Source organism: Parasteatoda tepidariorum, chromosome X1 (genome assembly GCF_043381705.1).
Source record: "Parasteatoda tepidariorum isolate YZ-2023 chromosome X1, CAS_Ptep_4.0, whole genome shotgun sequence".
NCBI classification, from domain to species: Eukaryota; Metazoa; Arthropoda; class Arachnida; order Araneae; family Theridiidae; genus Parasteatoda; species Parasteatoda tepidariorum.
This window is the reverse complement of record NC_092214.1, coordinates 80,804,576-80,823,803: the sequence shown is the minus strand read 5'-3', so window position 1 is coordinate 80,823,803 and position 19,228 is coordinate 80,804,576. Positions and strand designations below refer to the sequence as shown.

At 28.5% G+C, this 19,228-nt stretch overlaps 1 protein-coding gene across 2 annotated transcripts in view; it reads right to left on the bottom strand.

The window, feature by feature from the left end:
* Positions 1–18,959, bottom strand: part of LOC107437018 (kyphoscoliosis peptidase) — a 108,600-nt gene extending 89,641 nt beyond the window's left edge. For both annotated transcript variants that reach the window (XM_016048880.3, XM_016048881.3), the window contains exon 1: positions 18,771–18,959. The gene's annotated coding sequence lies outside the window, so the exon portion shown is untranslated. The remainder of the gene's footprint in view (positions 1–18,770) is intronic.
* Between the last annotated feature and the right edge of the window lie 269 nt (positions 18,960–19,228).

The window sequence follows — 19,228 nt, the reverse complement described above, 5'->3', positions numbered from 1 at the left end:
GTTTTTTTGACAAACGAAATCAGACACAAAAACAGGCCTTTCTCTGAATAATTATTTTCTCTAAACATACGTACCTTTTTTACGGATTTAAACAATTGACGCTCAAAATATGGGGAAGCACTATGTGGAAAATATTGTCCTAATGATAGTCGCAGTCGAAATTTTGTATCTTTTTGAGTATTTTGATATCTCTTTGAAAGTTCTTTAACAATTCAAATGCATATAATCAAAAAACTAGTCCAAAAATAATCCCATGCAGAAAATCAGTTTTCATAATATTGCAGTGTTTATTATTTTATTTAATTACGATAATTCTTTTTTCATTTTAATGTTAATGTTTTAAAATGATTATTTAAAATAATGTAGTTTTAAACGAGAAAATTCAAAATTTAAACAGAATCGGTTCATAGGTTCTCGATTGATTCTGTACAGATTCTAAAATCATTTTTTAAAAATGAGCAAAAAGTTTTATTGTTCCAGTATTTTATTTTATAACCGTTTTGAACAGCCAATTCAATTTATGACTACCAATGTTCAACTCTATAGCCTTGTAATTTTGAATCCATTCCAGAAGAGAAGGGAATTCTTGGATCAAATATTGGGAGAACGCATTAGCGTTACATATGAGAGAGGAAAGCCTGAGAACAAGGGAACCCGTGATCCGTTTACCACTGAGGATATTTGATGTCAGCACTGAGGCCGATGCAAGCTGGGTGCTGAATTCGTATCGACCAGCCATTACTGGGACTCGAACCAAGGTCGCCTCAATTGGAAGTGGGTGCTCTATCCCCTGAGTCATCACGGCTTTTTCCCCTGTATTTTACTTTACAACCATCGTTGAACAGCCGATCCAATTTTGGGTTTACGACTACTAGTTTTCAACTCCTTAGCCTTGTAATTTTGAACCAATAAAGAAGACAAGGAAACTCCTGGATCCTCAGAGGTATGATTTGTCATGAGACTTTGAGACTCGATAGATTTAACGTGCATCAGTCACCATTTACTACAGGGGGAGTCTTCGGTCGGTGGGGATCTCTTGGCCTCTTGTATATGGGTCCAGTGCCCAACCAACCAGACTATCCTGGCCACTTCAATATTTCTAAAAAAGTACATTTATTATTCATGAAAAATTTCAAATTCTTACGTTGAATGGTTTTTGAGAAAACAGTGCATAAACTATTAGGAATTTTAACACTGTCTGTATTTTTTAAACTGACACCCCTTAAAATTCCGATCATTAAGTTTAAATTCCATAGTGACGTAAATAAAGTTTTGTCTTTAATGGGGCCTGTTTCGTCAAATTTTATTCCGATAATTAATTGCGAAAAGGTGAAAATAATATTAAGTTGACAATTTCGACTGCTTAAAATTCAAGGAAAGTATGTTTTCAGAGTGTGAACCCTTTATTGGGCTAATTTTACTAGCAGTGTTGGGTTAAAATATTATCGGTACTGAAATTGATTTATAAGATAAAAAATGTGACTTAGTTTATTATCTAAGATTAATTTTCAGACAAATTTTCTTTTGGGGGAAAGTAGTGTGGGAACTTTTATTTACTGTAAAGAATGGACTTGAACTTGTGCCGTTATAAATAACCGAATTCGTGTTTATAACTACAAATAAACTCAACGAGAAAAGATAGAACGTCTATCGTAACAGTGTTGGCTTTTCTTCTTGAAGCCACGCCAGCCTTTACTGTTACCCACATTTATATAAACAAAACAATAATTCTTTTTTTGCGTGTGTGTGTCTGTCCTGAAGTTATTAGTAGATGGACACACATATCATAGGTAGGAAAACATCTTCCCTTTGGCATTTAAAAATTAATTACATTTGATGGGAAATATATTTCCCACGACCCTATTAAAGGGTTAGAGAGATAATAATAGAAAGGCAAAATGTAAACGGAAGCATAATGGTTGAAAGACACCGTTTAAATATGTCAAGTAATTTGTGTAGAGATACAAAAATGCAGTTTTTAAATTACATACCCTTTTCTCGACGGATTTGGATTCTTGATCAAATTATTTATTTTTTGTAACAGCTGGTACTGAACTTTCGCTCTTCACCTGGGAAGAAGCCGGAAGTGTTGCTCATTTAACGTTACCCAATGGGCACCTGTGAATCTAAGTCACGGAGGCGAGCAACATTGCCCACGCCACACTGCCACAGATACCCGTAATTAGGGTGGGCCACATTCACACATCACACACAACAGAGGACAACGCATAGAGAGAAACATCCATGCCCAGAGCGGGATTCGAACCCGCAGCCATTGGTTTCGCAGTCAGGCACGCTAACCACTCGGCCACCTGGTCGGCCTTGATCAAATTATGAAGATTGCTATAATGTAATAATGGTTCTATAATGTAATAATGGTTGAAAGACACAGTTTAAATAAGTCAAATAATTTGAGCAGAGATACAAAAATGTAGTTTCTATGAATAACTTACCATTTTTTGGATTTTTGATCAAATTATGAAAAATATGATCCCAAAAGTTTACTCAGGACAGGGATCGAAAGCTTAATGTTACTATTTTATTATATCTCAGGATCCATTTAAGCGTATCAAAAACTTTTACACACAAAACTTGTTCATCCAAATTATAATTTCAAGTAAAATGTAGCATTTCTTAATCATTTATAATTTTTCTAATTAATTGAAAAATGACGGGATTATTTTTTTTATTCTGTAAGAATTAAAAAATTTTTCTACATTTTAAACTGTGCAATTTTATATGACAAAACAAATTAGTGCGAAATCGAACTAATAGATTCTGTTTGATAAAATTTCACAAAAGTCACATTTTAAATTTTTATTTCCCTTGAATTATTATGCTAATTCTGTTAAAATTTTATTTTATGCTACTTTAAAATAATTCTACAACTTAAACATCTCATAATTCAAACTATTAATTTAAATAAAAAAATTATAAACGAACGTAAAAAAAATAAATTATTTAGGTAAAAATGTTATTCGATTTATTAGTTTTAGAGATATGGTTAAATATGTAAACTTTAAGATTAACTGTAGAAACAAACTTTCAAACCCTAACTAAACTATTTTAACTATATTTTCTAGTTTGCGGCTATTAATAGCCATGTATTGGGAATAAATTATAATATTGGGAATTCCCGATATTTTGATGATCAAAGAATCAAAATTTATCAAACAAATTATATTTATTTAGAGAGAGTACCATTTTGTGTATGACTTCTTAACTTAAATTATCATCAGCACTAATTAATTAGTATATTTTAGGTCAATTTCTTGAACTATTAAAATTGTATCTTACTAGGAAAGTACTCTAAGTGTCATTGGCAAATCTTGATAAATATTTTTTCAAACAGTTTTCTTTTGTTGTAAAATAATATATGCATAAAAAGTTTATCTACTTAGCATTAGTTGTTGAGACATAAATTATTAAGAGTGTAAATTTATTAAAAAAATAAATCGAAGTATCATAGTAATTGCGACAAATGCACGATAAATAATACAACAGAAAAAAATTCACGTTTAAGATACTTGTAAAAATTAATTTTAAACGATTAATCGTCAGAGTTCAACTTCATTAAAAGCTTTCGAATTTATAACTCAAAACGATGAAATATAATTTAAATTTTTGAATTTAGTCTTTCCTAAAGTGAACTTTAAAGTTTCCAATTAAAGAGAAAAGTCTTAAACTAAAGCACATTTTTACAGTCAGCAATGTACTTTGTCTGCAAAATTAATAAAACATGACAACGTATTCAATGAATAAATGTTAGTTTTCTTAATTTATCATTTAATAATTACTTCTAAATAAGCAAAATAAATTTTATATATGATTTCCGAACACAGAAATACTATCTGTAAAAAGAAAAAGAGATTCTTTGGATTGACGTAAGAACAAAAATTATCCAAGTGCTCAGTTTATGTTTGACACACTTTACCTCAATTTAGGCTTGGTATTGTCTATTTATTTATGAAAAAGTGTAAATTTTCACCAGTTTTGACTGTAATAAGACTCTTTTTTTCGTAATTAGCAATTTGTAACACCGATTAATACAAAATGATGGCGCGTTTTTTGTCATTGCACTATAATATATAAATACTTTTAATTTTTCTCAAGTGAATTGAATATTTTAAAAATAATATTTTAGTAAAATAATATAACAATTTAAAAAAAACAAAAGCAGTTTTGCAAATTATTTTCATAAAATTTTCTGAAATGTTTAAAAAATAATGATTACGTTTACAAGAAATCAGATTTAAGAACTATTTCGCCTGAATTCAAATCTAGAGATTTTAAAACATAATGCATGAGTCTAAATATTATTTTAAATTAATTATAAATAGTATTAAAGTCATTAATCTGACTTAAAATCGACGCACGTTTAACATAACCTTCTAAAATTTGTAACAGAATTTATTAATGACACCAAAATAAATAAATAAATGAAAATGAGTAAATAATTTGTGGATTGCAGCAGATTTACTCCCATTTTACTCACTGTTCTAGACAAATTAATTTAAAAATAGAATCTTTATAAAAACTACATGTTTCAACGTTTTTTTTACAATGAAAAAAAAACTTTATAAATTTTTAAGTATTACTAAAACTAACTTTTGTTTTCAAAACTATGATAATAATAAAAATAAAACAAGGAAATTTCGATTAAGATATAAAAAGAAGATACTTTTAAACTGAAATTTAGTAGTCTTCAAAGACAGGCCAATTTTTAAAACCTTATAGTTTCTAACTACGGAGAAAAAAATTTCAGGTTATCTGAATTTGAATTCAAAACTTATTAAAACTGAAGAACGTTATTAATATTTATGCATTAATTTAGAATAAAGAATCAATCAACCCCGATTATGTGACATCGACGGGAATATTGAATATTTTACAAGCTTGCAAAGACTAAAAAAAGAAAAAATTGATGGAATAAAACAATATTACTTCTCATTAGATTAGGTCTGTGGCGGTCAGTAGAAAAGTGCGAAAAAGGTAATAAATAACGACTGTTATACTTCAAACATAATAAGAAAACTTATTTCAAGCGCTTTCTTTTTTGACGCTGCAACAAGATTCGTGTTTTCTAAATTAGCAAATCATGTTTCACGATTTTCAGTCATGCGATTTACAAATGTTGGATGATCGCGGGGCTCATTTTCTAATCGTAAAAACCGTAAAAGTATTAAAAAGATCATAAAATAAAATTGTATTACCTCTCTTTATAGAGTCCATCTTGGCGCAACAAAGGTCGTAAATAATGAATGCATATAAACGTTTATTTTTTGTGGCTAAAATAAGATTCATATTTTCACGATTTACGAATTACAGATCGCAAGTCGTATTTAAGCGTTTTATAGATTACACATTTGTTTTTCCTATGTTTACAAACTAAGCAATGAGTTTCTTATTCACAATGCTTTAAAAACACGCGTCGCAATTTATGAATTAGAAATTACGGTATAAATAAAAAAGTTAGATAAAATTAAAACTAAATAGGCTGTTATTGGGTGTTTGGATATCAGTCCGGAATAGCGTCTTCTATATCCTTTCAATCGAAGTTTTAAATATGTGAATTGATTCGTAAACATTTATAAAACTATTGCTTATGTATGGATTTATCCACTACCATTTTCAGGATTAACTATCAATATTTCAAAGGCAGAAAACTTGGGTGCCGTTAAATACTTTCAATATACTATTTTGACGGACAATTCTCCGGATTTCAAAATAGCTTAAATTCTATTACATTTTTAAAACATGTCCGTCCACTTGACGAGATATTCCCAACTACGAAAAATTTATTAAAATTAATGAACAATTCTTAAGTTTGCTCATTTTCAAAAGCCAAAACAGAGCAACGTTGGCGTAATTTTTTTAATATTCAAAAAATTATCATAAACGTTTTCACAAATCTGTGACTTTTCCAGCTTGCTTTACTTATAACCACTTAAAATTAAGTAGTAAGGAAAATAGAGATTTTAAATTAAATAAGATTTAAAATAAGAACCGTGCATTAAAGAATTATAGCCGCTAAAATTAAACAGTAAAAAAAGGAAGAAAAATGTTACTCGGATTTTACTTTTTTACGTGATATTTGTAGCAAGTTGTATTTCATATATAGCATATATAGCAGTGAAGTATGCATTATTTTATGCTTTTAATACAAAATAGGGCTATTTCCCCTTGTCCGTTTCAAACAACGTCATTTAATAATTATAAATATTTAAAGAATTTATTTTACTGATTATAAATATATTTGTATGATTTTTAAGGTCACATACTAAATATAGCTATGCATGGAATACATTTTATGTATTTTTGCATGTTTAACAAATGTATGGTATTATTTTTCTGCAACTGTTAATCCATTACAATTCCAGTTATAGTTTTTCAGGAACCAATTTTAACTAGAATTACAAATCAGTTCAAATTTAAAACACATTATCTTGGTTATAGATTGTAAAAAATACACGTTTTTTCCCAAATTTTCTCCATATATTTTATAGATTGAAACAATCAGTTCTAATTCTAGTAATTGACATACAGTTGTGCTTACTGTTCAGTAACTTTAACGTTTTTTGAATCATTTTACGAGTATTTTTTATACTTGCCTTTGTTTTTATAAGGGTGGTATTCTAAACATTTCTGCACTCAAATGTAATTTTAATATGTAAGGCTTTTAGGTAAAGACAGTTTCAAACTTTTCTTCATTACAAAAAGATCGAGCCACCGGTAGTTCAGGGGACAAAGCACTCGCTGGCACTTGGGTGTCCCAAGTTCGAGTCCCCTAGCGATGGCTAGTCAAAACGAAACCTGCTCCCCGCTCGCACTGCCCACAGCCCGACAAACAAACAAAAATCCTATCTGGTGGGAGTACAGATTCACTTCGTAATTTTTACAAAGAAAATTTGTTTCAATATGGTGAAAATCTGTTGTGATTAAAAATTTACTTTGTAACTTTTATGAAGAAAAATTGATTTTGTACGTAAAATAACCGTTGTGTCTACGAATTATTTTCATAATTTTTGTGGAGAAAACTTATTTTTGTGTTGTAAAAAAAAGTTGTGGTTACAGATTTACTTCGCAACTTTCACGAAAAAACTTGTTATTGTTGGGTAAAAACAGTTAAGGATACAGATTACCGTTTTGCACAACAAATACAGTTGCCAGTTTAAATCCGTAAATTTTATTTTTTTATAATTTATAACCGTCGTTGAACAGCCGACCCAATTTCATGGGTTTACGACTGCTAATATTCAACTCTGTAGCCTTGTAATTTTGAACCCAATCCAGAAGACAAGGAAACTTCTGAATCGAGTATTGGGAGAAATTTGCCTTCGTGGTGAGCTTTCTGATGGAGCTAACCAGCATTTGCGTTACATGGAGAGGAAGACCACGAGAACCTCCCACTGTTAGCCAGACGGCAAGGGAACTCTAATCCATGATCCGTCTACCACTGACGATATTTCACGTCAGCACTGTGGTCGGTGCAAGTCGAATGCGGAATTCGTATCGACTGGGATTCGAACCTGGTTCGCCTCATAAATCCGTAAATTTGCACAAAATCTTTTTTTTACAGTGTACAAGCATTTAACAAAGATTATATTATTGCGATTAAATTTATTACTCTGTACAGTTTGTGACGCCAAATTTAGAGTGAAATACAATTTCATTATTTAAAATATTTCATTTCTTTAATTTCATTATTATGATACATTAATTTTAAATAAAATAACTATAATAAATATATTTTTACATCAGGAACAGTTTGTGAACAGTATATATATATATNCCCACACGATTATATCCGCAAAACAGAGTGCTTTCTGATATTGTATCAATATATATATATATATATATATACTATAACTTTAAATATACCATACATGTACTTGCAAATTTTAAAGACATTTATCTCAAAATTAAACATACCGCATTTTTCTTTAAGAATCTAATCTTCATTCAAGAAACATGCTGCCAGAAATTGATATGTTCAAAGATAACGATGCAGGTTTACAATACGGAGGCATATGAGTATATACTGTATGTTTTCTAAACGAAATGTTACACAAAATAATGAAAGCGTATAAAAGTTACAGTTCGATTGCTATTTTCACAGCAAAAAATTGTTTTGCCAGTTAACAGCTTTAGCGTAAAAGAGTACTTTAAGAAAGACTTTTAAAAAGAATTTTCGAGGCACAATAAACAAGCTTGCGAAAGACAGTTTTCTTTTAAATTTGAAAATGGGATGAATGGCTATAAAGGGGATGAAACTTCAAAGTTTCCAACAAACAATACTGAGAAATTCATCGTAATTACAAGTAATATGAATGTATATGAAAAGTAAATTCGCATGATTTTCTTAACCAATCATGAATCAATAGAATTCATGCAGTAGAATTCATAATAATAAGAGTATGAATGTTCATGAAAGCCTTTAATAAACCAAAGAGTAGGTGACTAAAAAGAGAGCTGAAATTATAAATTATTTTTCATACCAGGCAAAGTGGAAAAACGATTGCTCTAAAGAAGTTGGGGCTATTAATGTTTGTTCATAAGAATTTGACATTTTTGTGTGTTCATCAATAATGCAGATTCTTCATTACTAAACCGAAATCGTACTTCTCTTGAGCATTACTCAGAGATATTGCAACACACTGTAAAGAATTTGGGATCAAATTACGGTGCACAAAATCTCTTTTATTAAAAAATTCAATTATAACGTCAAATTTTGTACCGTAATTTTTACAATAATATTTATTTAATTACAGTAATTCGGAGATTTTACAGTATTACTATAAAAAATTATTGTAAATCCCATTTTCATTGCGTAAAATTTTACAGTAAGAAGTACTGGCACTCTGAATGCCAATACTTTTTTATTGTAATTTGATCCGGAATTTTTTACAGTGCATTTGCAAGTAAACGAAACTAAACGCAAATAAATTTTAAACACAAATAAATGTTAATAAAATAAACGTATTAATCAAGCACTAAAAAAATTTTTTTTTCGTAATATTAAATGCTGGAAGTGATTATAAAATACTGGTCTTCAAGTATGGAATTTAATGGTAATGGTGGTACAATTAAATTAGAAAAGAGTATTGGAATGTCTGAAAGTAAGTATAGAGATAGAATTATTACAAAGAAATTTATCCTTTGCTACTGAATAAACTATCTGTTAAAGTATTCAACGGTATAATAAGTTATGGCTAACGCAAAAATAAATTATTACAAGTAATTAAAATGTCATGAAGTACAGAGAAATTTTTTCAACTTCTTTTGTTACTAAACTATTACGATACTCAAAGGTACAATAAATTCAGTCTGACGTAAAAATAAAGTACCAATTAAAAATTGCTACCACTAACTATTCAATTCCAATTCACTAGTATATAAGACATGTTAATTCGATTCTATTTGGTGGTACTTTTAGATAGATAGCGATTGATAATGTCGGAAGCCAATACCTGACCGGGACGTGATTTGAACACGCTTACCTCAACAAAAACGTCCAATTTGATATGAACACGCCTACTTTGATGGATGGAACACAGTGAACAGTTGACTCAGTATTTGTGTCTGAGACATTGTCTTCCTCACGCTTTCGCTGATCAGTCTCGATCACACACAACGGGGTCCCTTTTTATAGATGAAGGTTGACATTGTCAATAACACTAGCCCCGCATTGGCGACCCGGACGTGATATGAACACGCAACCTTCTGAACTGGAGTCAGAACACGCACACACACAACGGCGGCCTGTACTCACTCTATCACGCACAACGGAGACCTGTACACTCTCGACTGTTAATTGCAATATAGGAGAGACCATGCACTCAAACATTATCTTAATACAGCTCTCCCGACTAGCGTTCAAAATCTGGTGGTCTTAATACTGGTCTGATACCAGCACTCAAAGTCCGGTTTCTAGTATACAAGACACGTTAACTCGATTCTATCTGGAGGTACTTTTATATAGATGGCAGTTGATATTGTCGGTAGCCCTCCCAAAGATAACAGAATGTCCTGAAGTTAAAAGTAAAATGATAACAAATCTTTGTATAAAATTTGAATTATTTACTAAGATTAAAATTTAGTAGCATAAGTTGAACGTAATATCTTGAGCCAACAAGGAGGCTAATATTTTATTTCGTTTCCTTTAATAAAGCAGCAGACTTTCAGTAATCACCATACATTATTAATAAGAACCTAGCAGGAAAGTGTGGGCTGTTGTCTGGTATACGCTTGCCCGGTATTTTCTACTCAAAGGTATCCCGGTATTTTCTACTGATCTTAAATGATCTTTTGTTACTTTAGAATCGTTTCGAAACAGAGCACTTTCGACAAATTATTGCTGAAAAATGCCTGTTATAAGACATCAAAGCCTATTTGATAAACGTGAGAAAGTTCTTTATTTTAACTATGCCCCGTTCCTCAGGCAACTGAACAGTATGTTAACTAGCTTTCCTCAACAGCGCTTTCACAAATTTCAAACCTTCCAAGTTAAAGTTATTGTTAATTAAAATGTGTACACTATTTGTCAGAATTTTTGTCACATTTGTCAGACATATTAAGAATTGTCTTTATGGGACAACTCGTAGAATTTTAACTCAACCACAACAGAGCTGCTCTTCGAAGGCGGTATATGTATTTAACTAATAATAATACGGTATTTCTTAACTGTTTTTTAGCCGCTATAAATTATAAAAATGGTACAAACGTCAATGAAGACCCGAAGTGGCTCGTTTGCCTCCCAATAAGGTGACTCGGGTTCAAATCTCAGTGATAAAAAATCGATACGAATTTCGCACCCGGCTCGCACCGACCACAGTTCTTTACTTAAATATCATTAGTGGTAGATGGATCATGGGTTATAGAGTTCACTTGCCGTCATCATGAAACTAAAAAATATTAGGTCTGTTACCGGGCAATAGTTTGAAAATTTTATATTACTAGCCACCTTCCAATAGGTAATTAATAATATAGGTAATAAAAGACCTTCCAAGTAGGTAATTAATCTAAAATTACCTTGAAAACATTAGTGTAGGAAATACCGCACAAAGGCCCATCATTATAAGAGAACACTGGAGTAGAAAATACCGGGCAAGCGTATACCAGACAACAGCCCACACTTTCCTGCTAGGTTTTTATTAATAATGTATGGTGATTACTGAAAGCCTGCTGCTTTATTAAAGGAAACGAAATAAAATATTAGCCTCCTTGTTGGTTCAAGATATTACGTTCAACTTATGCTACTAAATTTTAATCTTAGTAAATAATTCAAATTTTATACTTTGTCGATTTGTAATTTAACAATGTACACAATGTCTGAGCAATATGTGAAATGTTTAATAAATTCATATGCTTTTTGCATTGTATGTAATATCGGCAAAAATAATTCGTTATTATTAAACAATGTCGAAATTTCTTCGAAAATACACTGTTTTATCCTTTATTATTATTGTCAGATTTTAGGTGATCATACAGGTGTCATTTTAAAAGCATTTATTTACGCATTTCTCAAGATTTATTAATGGTTAAAATTACGTCACGTCTGCTACTTTATCAAGTAACAAACCGAACATAAACAGGATAATTTTATATTTTTTTAACAACCACGTATAAACATTTAATACTTATCATACCATGGCTCAAATATGGTTTATAGACTTACTTTGTATAGTGCAAGTAGATAATAAAGCTTCACTAATTAACTTAAAAAAACTGTGGTAATAGATCTGAAAAAAACACTCACTTTTTAAATCTTAAAAAGTACAATTTTTTTCTCTAGATTGGTTTTGTAGATTAGTACCACATACTGAATTATGAAGCAAGAGTACTCGTAAAAAGGGATAATTTTTAAAATGATTAAATTTGGCAACCGACCTCAGACCGGACATTTCTCTTAGGCAGTACAAACCTATTAGTATGTACCCGGGAATTTAAAAAAACATTTCTAAGATATCTTCCAAATTTATAATAAAACGAATTTTTTAAAATTCATAAGTGTTTTAAAGTTATTTTACACATTGGAAATTGGTAAAATATAAACGAAAAAGATATTTGACTTTATCCGTTGGGATAGACAATTTTCTAAGATTGCTATTTTTAAAATGTTAAATAAAATAAAGCGCTAGACAAATTCTTATAACGTTATACTTATAACTCTTAATCGTACTATTTTTGGAGAACGCAAACATACATACATATATATATATATATATATATATTCAACTTTAATCATTCAGTCGTAAGCCATAATACGTTCTGAAAAGGTTTATTTAAAGGTAGGCTGGTGGTTATAACAGTTCACATCCCCACTCCACAAGGGAGGGGGTGTGGACAAAACTCCAGACGGTTCCGGCAGATCTTTTGTGGAACACGTTATTCAAGAAGAGACATGCGAAAACCCGTAATTCAGTTGTCATTTCATTACCGCATCGGAGAATCAAGTTTGGAAAGAGTAAAAGTTTCCAGCCATGAGAAAATTACAGAAGATGAGAAACAAAAATTCAAAACACCCTCAAGTCTCGTTCTTCAATGAAACTGTTTTAATTTTTTTATTCCATAGTATTCGTCAAATTTTGTTAGCGTTTTTGGCATTTCCTTGCTTCGGCATTAATTTGTAAGCTCTGCTGTGTTTAGTTTTCTTTCTTTATTTTAGCTAAAGAAATGAAAGTATTTTCAAATTATATGGATGTTCATTTTTAAGTAAAGAACATATGTTTGCCTTTAGAACATATCAATCACGAATTTACCAAGAACAGTAAAATGTATTTTTAATGGCCCTGTAACAAAGAAAATTGGAAACATTCTGTAAGTTGAGAAAAAAGAGAATTTAGTTTGTTTAAACTGCTCAAGATAAAAAGAGGTTTTGAAATAAAAAACTGATTTTCATGTACTGACATGCAGTCTAATTATAATTTCCTAATTTAAGCTAATTTAAATTTTCTTATTGATTTGTGAAGACATTATTTAAATTATGAAATCAAATCCAAAAACGCACTTTCTCTAAATAAGCACTTTGTTTTTTCAACAAAATTTTTCAAACTTTGGGGGCAAACTTTATACTCACGATGCGACTCTGCTAAAAACTTCTTTTTCATTTATTCTTCTTTTACTTACAACTTGTAAAGTTTGTTATTTAAAATTGCGATGTTTAGTTGACTTCTTATGATGTAAAAAATTTTGGTAAATAGTTGCCATCCGTTTTGGTATTGAGGTAAACTAAATACATTTTTAGGTACAGAATTATAGTTAACGTGCAAAGTTGGAAAACAACGGCTGTTTGAACGAATTCGTGCGAATATATTACTAAAATGTGCTTGTTTTTTTTTTAAACGAAATGTTTTTGCAGTGGAGTCATAAATTGAATCCAATGCCAATGAAAATAAATGTAGTAGCAAAAAATAATAAATAATTGATTAAAACTATAAAAGTGATAATTGGCTCTTGACTTGTTCTTAATTCAGGTAACAAATTTAAAGAAAAATAAAAGCATGTATTATAATTGAGAGCAGCTACAACCAAGATGAAAATCTGTAGAAAATAGAGCGTTAAAGGTCACTGGATTGTTAATTAGAGTCCTACTAGAGTTTGTCCTCTAAAATATTGACATCTTATGTTATGACCTTTCAAAAATAACATATTAGTGATATTCATTTGAGAACATTTTTATTTTATAATAGTTGCAAAATGAGAATAAAGTCGAGTAATTTGGAAGACAATTCGGTTGTTAAATCAAGGTGCTCGCCAAAAATCTTCAAAATAATAACTATTGTGTTCAAAAATGAGCTAGAAATTTTTAAGAATGCCTGACGTTTTAGATATTTTGTGATTGAACCCCAGAAATCGATTAACGTACAACACGCATAGCGCATATTTATTAACATATATTGATTGTATTCAGTTTTGGCTTTATTCTTTCACATCACTTTAGATTCTGCATTTTACGAACATTAGATCAGGTAACTTGCACGCAGACACACTTTAATCGACACGCATTTTTTTTTACAAACACTAAAAGGGTGTTCCTAAATCTTTTCGAAGGGAATGCTTGTCAAACACTTTTTTGACAATTTCAATCGAATCATTTTCAAGACGTTCATGAAAAAAATCAGAAAGAGTTTTATACGTATTTTTAAAATCAACTCTTTGACGCAGAATTTTTATTAAACATATTTTTCATACTTTTTTCATAATTTTTTATTCATTTAGATCAAAATAAGTGAAAAATATTATATTTAGCGTTTTAATAATTTATGATTATGAAATACAGTATGAAACGCTAATTCTTTTCGCGTTAAATGAAAAATCTTCCGAACACGGCTCACTTCCAAACAATAATTTTTGCAATTATTCAGATTTAAGAGAAACGGTTCCTTCTTTCGTATGCAAAATCAGTTAATCAATTTTTGAATATGAATGAATAAAAAATTTAAAACTGCATTTTTTTGGATTTTATTCTTTAGTACAAATATAATTCCGATAATCTAACAGAGTTTTTTAGTTACTATTACAGTATTTTTTATAATTAAAAATTATCAAAGTATATTTTAAGGACACTGGTGTCCCATCTACGTCAGTGGGTTAAACTGATTATTTATTAAAAATTTCTTTGCTTAACTCGGGATCTAAGAATAGGTATAGAAATCATTAGATTCATAGTTTCGCATAGAGAATTTTCTATATTTTGCATTTACACATTTTCTGTTAATTATTTTGAGACCTAGCGTCCAATACTTTGGAGAAAATTTTTTATCACTTAAAAAATAATTTTTTTTTCTCTATGCAAAAATAGAATTGGTTTTACTCTTGTTGATCTAAATTTTGAATTACAATGAAAAATGATGAGAAAGGTTAGAAGTTTTATTTAAGTATATGAAACATAAATGTCGTATTGAGTCTAGTGAATTTTTTTTTCATCACCAAAATGTGAAAAAGACTTCAAAAAATGACAAAAAGGACAAATAAACGCACACTTCAAGGTTTTTTGTGAAATATTTGTTCTATGGTAATTAACTAAAGCAGAAATTATTAAAACAAAACAAATCATGAAACATTTATTAGAATTAATAGTGTGATTACTTGTCAATCTTATATTTTATAAATCTATTTAAATGCTTTATATACAGTGGTGTACAATATTTTCTTGATTCTAATTTGATAAAATAGAAGCGCATAACATTTGTTTCGGAAATAGTATGGAAATTCCGTATTAGTTGAAAGGTAGAAATTAAAAAACAATACATTGTTTTTTTTAATTGTTAATTTATTATAATTTTTGGGATGTTTCTAATCTATAAAAAGGAATAATGATTATTTTACAAAAAAAAAAAAAAAATACTTTTTTATTAACTTGAATAAAATGATTTTCAAGAAGTATAGAAAAAATTCTACTTTACATCTGAGTTCGTCTTATGATAATTGGTTTTATGCAAAATTTTATCATTAAACTAATAATTTATTAATAATTTAGTCAGGGTTTGTAATAAAGGAGTCCAATAGTATTAAAAGCTGCTAAAACTATAGAATCGACATAAATATGAACCATTCCTTGTTATACTTTTCACTTTTTATTTCCTTTAATTTAATGTTGTTTAAAATATGTAGAAAACTGCTTATTTTTTAGGCAAAATATGTTTCAAGAAATTGTACAAATACATATATTATTCAATATATCCAATCACAAATATTATTCAGTAAATTGCAAGTTTGTTTTATTTACATTTGATTAAAACTTTTTTGTAATTGATTACGACCTTATATGGTGAAAAGCTGGTTTTCTTCCAGCCACCACTAAGGATCGAACCCCAGCCCTTCAGATAGCTGAGTAACCACTAAGCGAGGGGTCGATAACACAATCATGAATTAATCAAACTTTGTCAAATCAAAATAATTTAACTATTTCAAACATAGAAGCGTATTTCTAAAGAACTGAGAAATAAAATTAAATTCTTTAAAAATTCAATGTCTTCATATATCATTTCTGTCTTTTTAACATTCCGCTCATGGTTATTTAGTTGAAAAATCAACGCGATTGATCTTTCACTGACAGTTTATAAGTTATATTTTGAATAAGGATAATGCGTTCAATTGTTAATTTTAAGGATAAACAAATTGAAAATGGTGGGTCTATTTGAATTGTTATTACTTATTTTCCAAGTGAGTTAAAAAATAATCAATGCTAAGACCAGTTTTATTGTTTATGAAAACAATTAGCAAAATTTACATGACAAATGAAACTAAAACTCCATATTACTATAAATTGATAAAAATATAATCAATCATTCGTATGAATGAAATAAAACTGCAAGAGTTACCCAACACTGTTAAATATTTAAGATCGCGTTGAGCTACAATATCATCTAAATTGGCTTCAACATTAATACGCTACTAAGTTGAACTATAGTATCGATTTTCTTACACTTAATTACAATAGACCCATGGCTAACTTAAATGGAAGCTTGCACATTTTAACAACTTTTTAAGGTTGCTGAAAGCGAATTTATTTAACAGATTCTACTGTTGGCGTATATAACAGATTTTACTGTTGGCGTATGCGTGGCGTAAATATGATTAAAATGCTTTCTATACCGCTTTCATTAAGTATTTGTAATGATATAATTTGAATAATATAGTAGTTAAATTATGGGAACAAGACTATCTTTAAATGCATTACAAAAATCATAATATATCAAAATTTGATCATATCAATAAAAGTTTTAAAAAAAAGTCAAACTAAAATTTAAAAAAAATTAAAATTAAAAATTTAAACTTAACACTATTTAGATTTTTTTCATGTGATTGTATACATATATATACTTTACATCTGAGTNTGGGACACAATTTAAACTATTAATTTTAAGTGTTATCACATTTATGAACATTTTTATACCATAAAATAACCTTAGTAAAAACTGTGTAGTTTTTATAACTTTTCGAAAAGACATATTACAAATGTTGAGGTTTATTAAGTTTTAAAATGAAGAAGGCATACAATAAAATAACAGATGACACTGCACACATTGAGTTTTGGAAATAGAAGAATAAATATTAAGAAATTTACAATTATGTAAACAGTACTGAAAAATTCCACATAAATTCAATCAAATATAATTTAAGATAAATTTAATTTCAAAATTTATCTTAAATTATATTTAATTCAATTCTCATTTACCAGATTCATCAATTAGCATTTTTACTAAAAGTTACAACAGGAATTCTTAGATAAAACATATTTTTGATTTAATATTTGAATGATATCCTATTAATTGACCATAGTATTTTATCAGCACAAAATATGTAAATAACACCGATCCTGTCCGATTATTGTAACTTTACTTAAAATTGATTGCATATTTTTACTTATTCCAGCATATATTTTTAAATAGTTATGGTAAATATAAAGTAATATCTAACTAATCTATACATAATAAAACCAATATGAACTAAATATATATATATATATTATCTATTTAAAACAGATAATTACTACTATATCGGTTGAAGAGATTAGTTTGTTGAGAACGGTGATTTAATAGAAATAAATAAAGGCTAAACGTTTAAAAGTTTTTAAAACTTTTAGTGTACAATTTGCTATAATTTGTTTATTTTTTAAAAAGAAAAAAAGTCGAATCAATGTTATTAAAATTATATTTTTTTTTTGATGCTGAAAAGAAAAGCTTCAAAAAAGATGAAAAGTTCATTCCAAAAAAAAAAGAATGAAAAAGGAAAGAATTTCAATAACATTGATTCCACTTTTCTTCTTCGTAAAAAATAAACAAATTATACCAAATTGTACATTGTTTTAAAAACATTAAACACGTAGATTTTACTTAATTTTGTTAAATCACAGTTCTCAATAAACTAATCTCTTCAAACAATATAGTAGTAATTATCTGTTTTAAATTAACAATAAACGATTAAGGAATAGAGATATAACATTTACGTTTAGACTATACCCTTTCTAAAATCCTTATAAAATAATCGCGTATATTTTGAAATATATGTTAGTTTCTTTTCGAATGAAAAACGTTTAATGTAATTGATTTTAATCGAAAAAAAAATTAAAAACAATTCAAACTTTGCATCGTCGATTTTAAAACTTTTCAGCGACCATCATTTACTTTTGAAACAGTTTTTAATAAACTAATCTGTGAAAAATATTGCAGTAATTATCTGCTTTAAATAAATAATAAACCATTTATGCAATAGTGATATAAGACTTAAAATATAGCTCATAGCCTTTCTAAACTTTTGTTTTTTGTTCTTGTTTGAAATCATTTGAAAAGTGTTGTGAAATATATAATATTTTCTTCCTAAAATGAAAGAATGACATTGATTTCGATTTTTAAAAGAAAAAAATAATTCAAATTTTGCATCGCCGATTTTAAAATGTTTCAGAAACCATTATTTATTTATTTTTGAGACAATTCTTAATAAACAAATCCGTAAAAAATATTGTATTGATTATCTCTTTCAAATAAATAATAAACTGATTAAGTAATAGACATATAACATATAAAATACAGCATATGGTCTTTCTAAAATTTTTTTTGTTCCTTTATGAAATTATAAAAATATTTTGAAATAAGTAATTGTTTCTTCTTGAATGAAAGACTTGATAACATTTATTTATATTTAAAGAAATAAAATAATTTCAATTTCACATTGGTATTTTTAAAACTTTTAATCATTTATTATTCATTAATTTTTCATACAATTCTTAATAAACTAATATCTGAAAGGAATATAATAGTAATTACCTGTTTTTAATAAATAATAATGGTGAAATCCATATTTGAAGTGCATACTACAATCTAATAATTTTTTAGTACTCTCTCTCTCACATTATGAATCATTATTTTCCATAACTTTTCAACAGACACGTTTTATTAAAATGTTCCGTTTGAAAGAGATTCTTCGCCTCGTGGAAAAATATTACTATATTTTTAGGGTTGCAGTTTTCATTAGCGCCAACTTGGAAGAGTCCTTCTACTACGTCATTGCTCAGAACAAATCAGAAAATTGTTTAAAAGAGTGGCACGGAGATAAAAGTTCTGTAGTTTTAAAAGTAAATAAAAAAAAAGGAGAATAGTTCAAAAGTATGAAAATATTAATGATTGCTTGTTATTAATAACTTAACATTTCTCTTACTTCAAAGAAAAATATTATTATTATTTATTATTATCGAAAGAGCGAAGATGAATATGTTTTTTTTAAA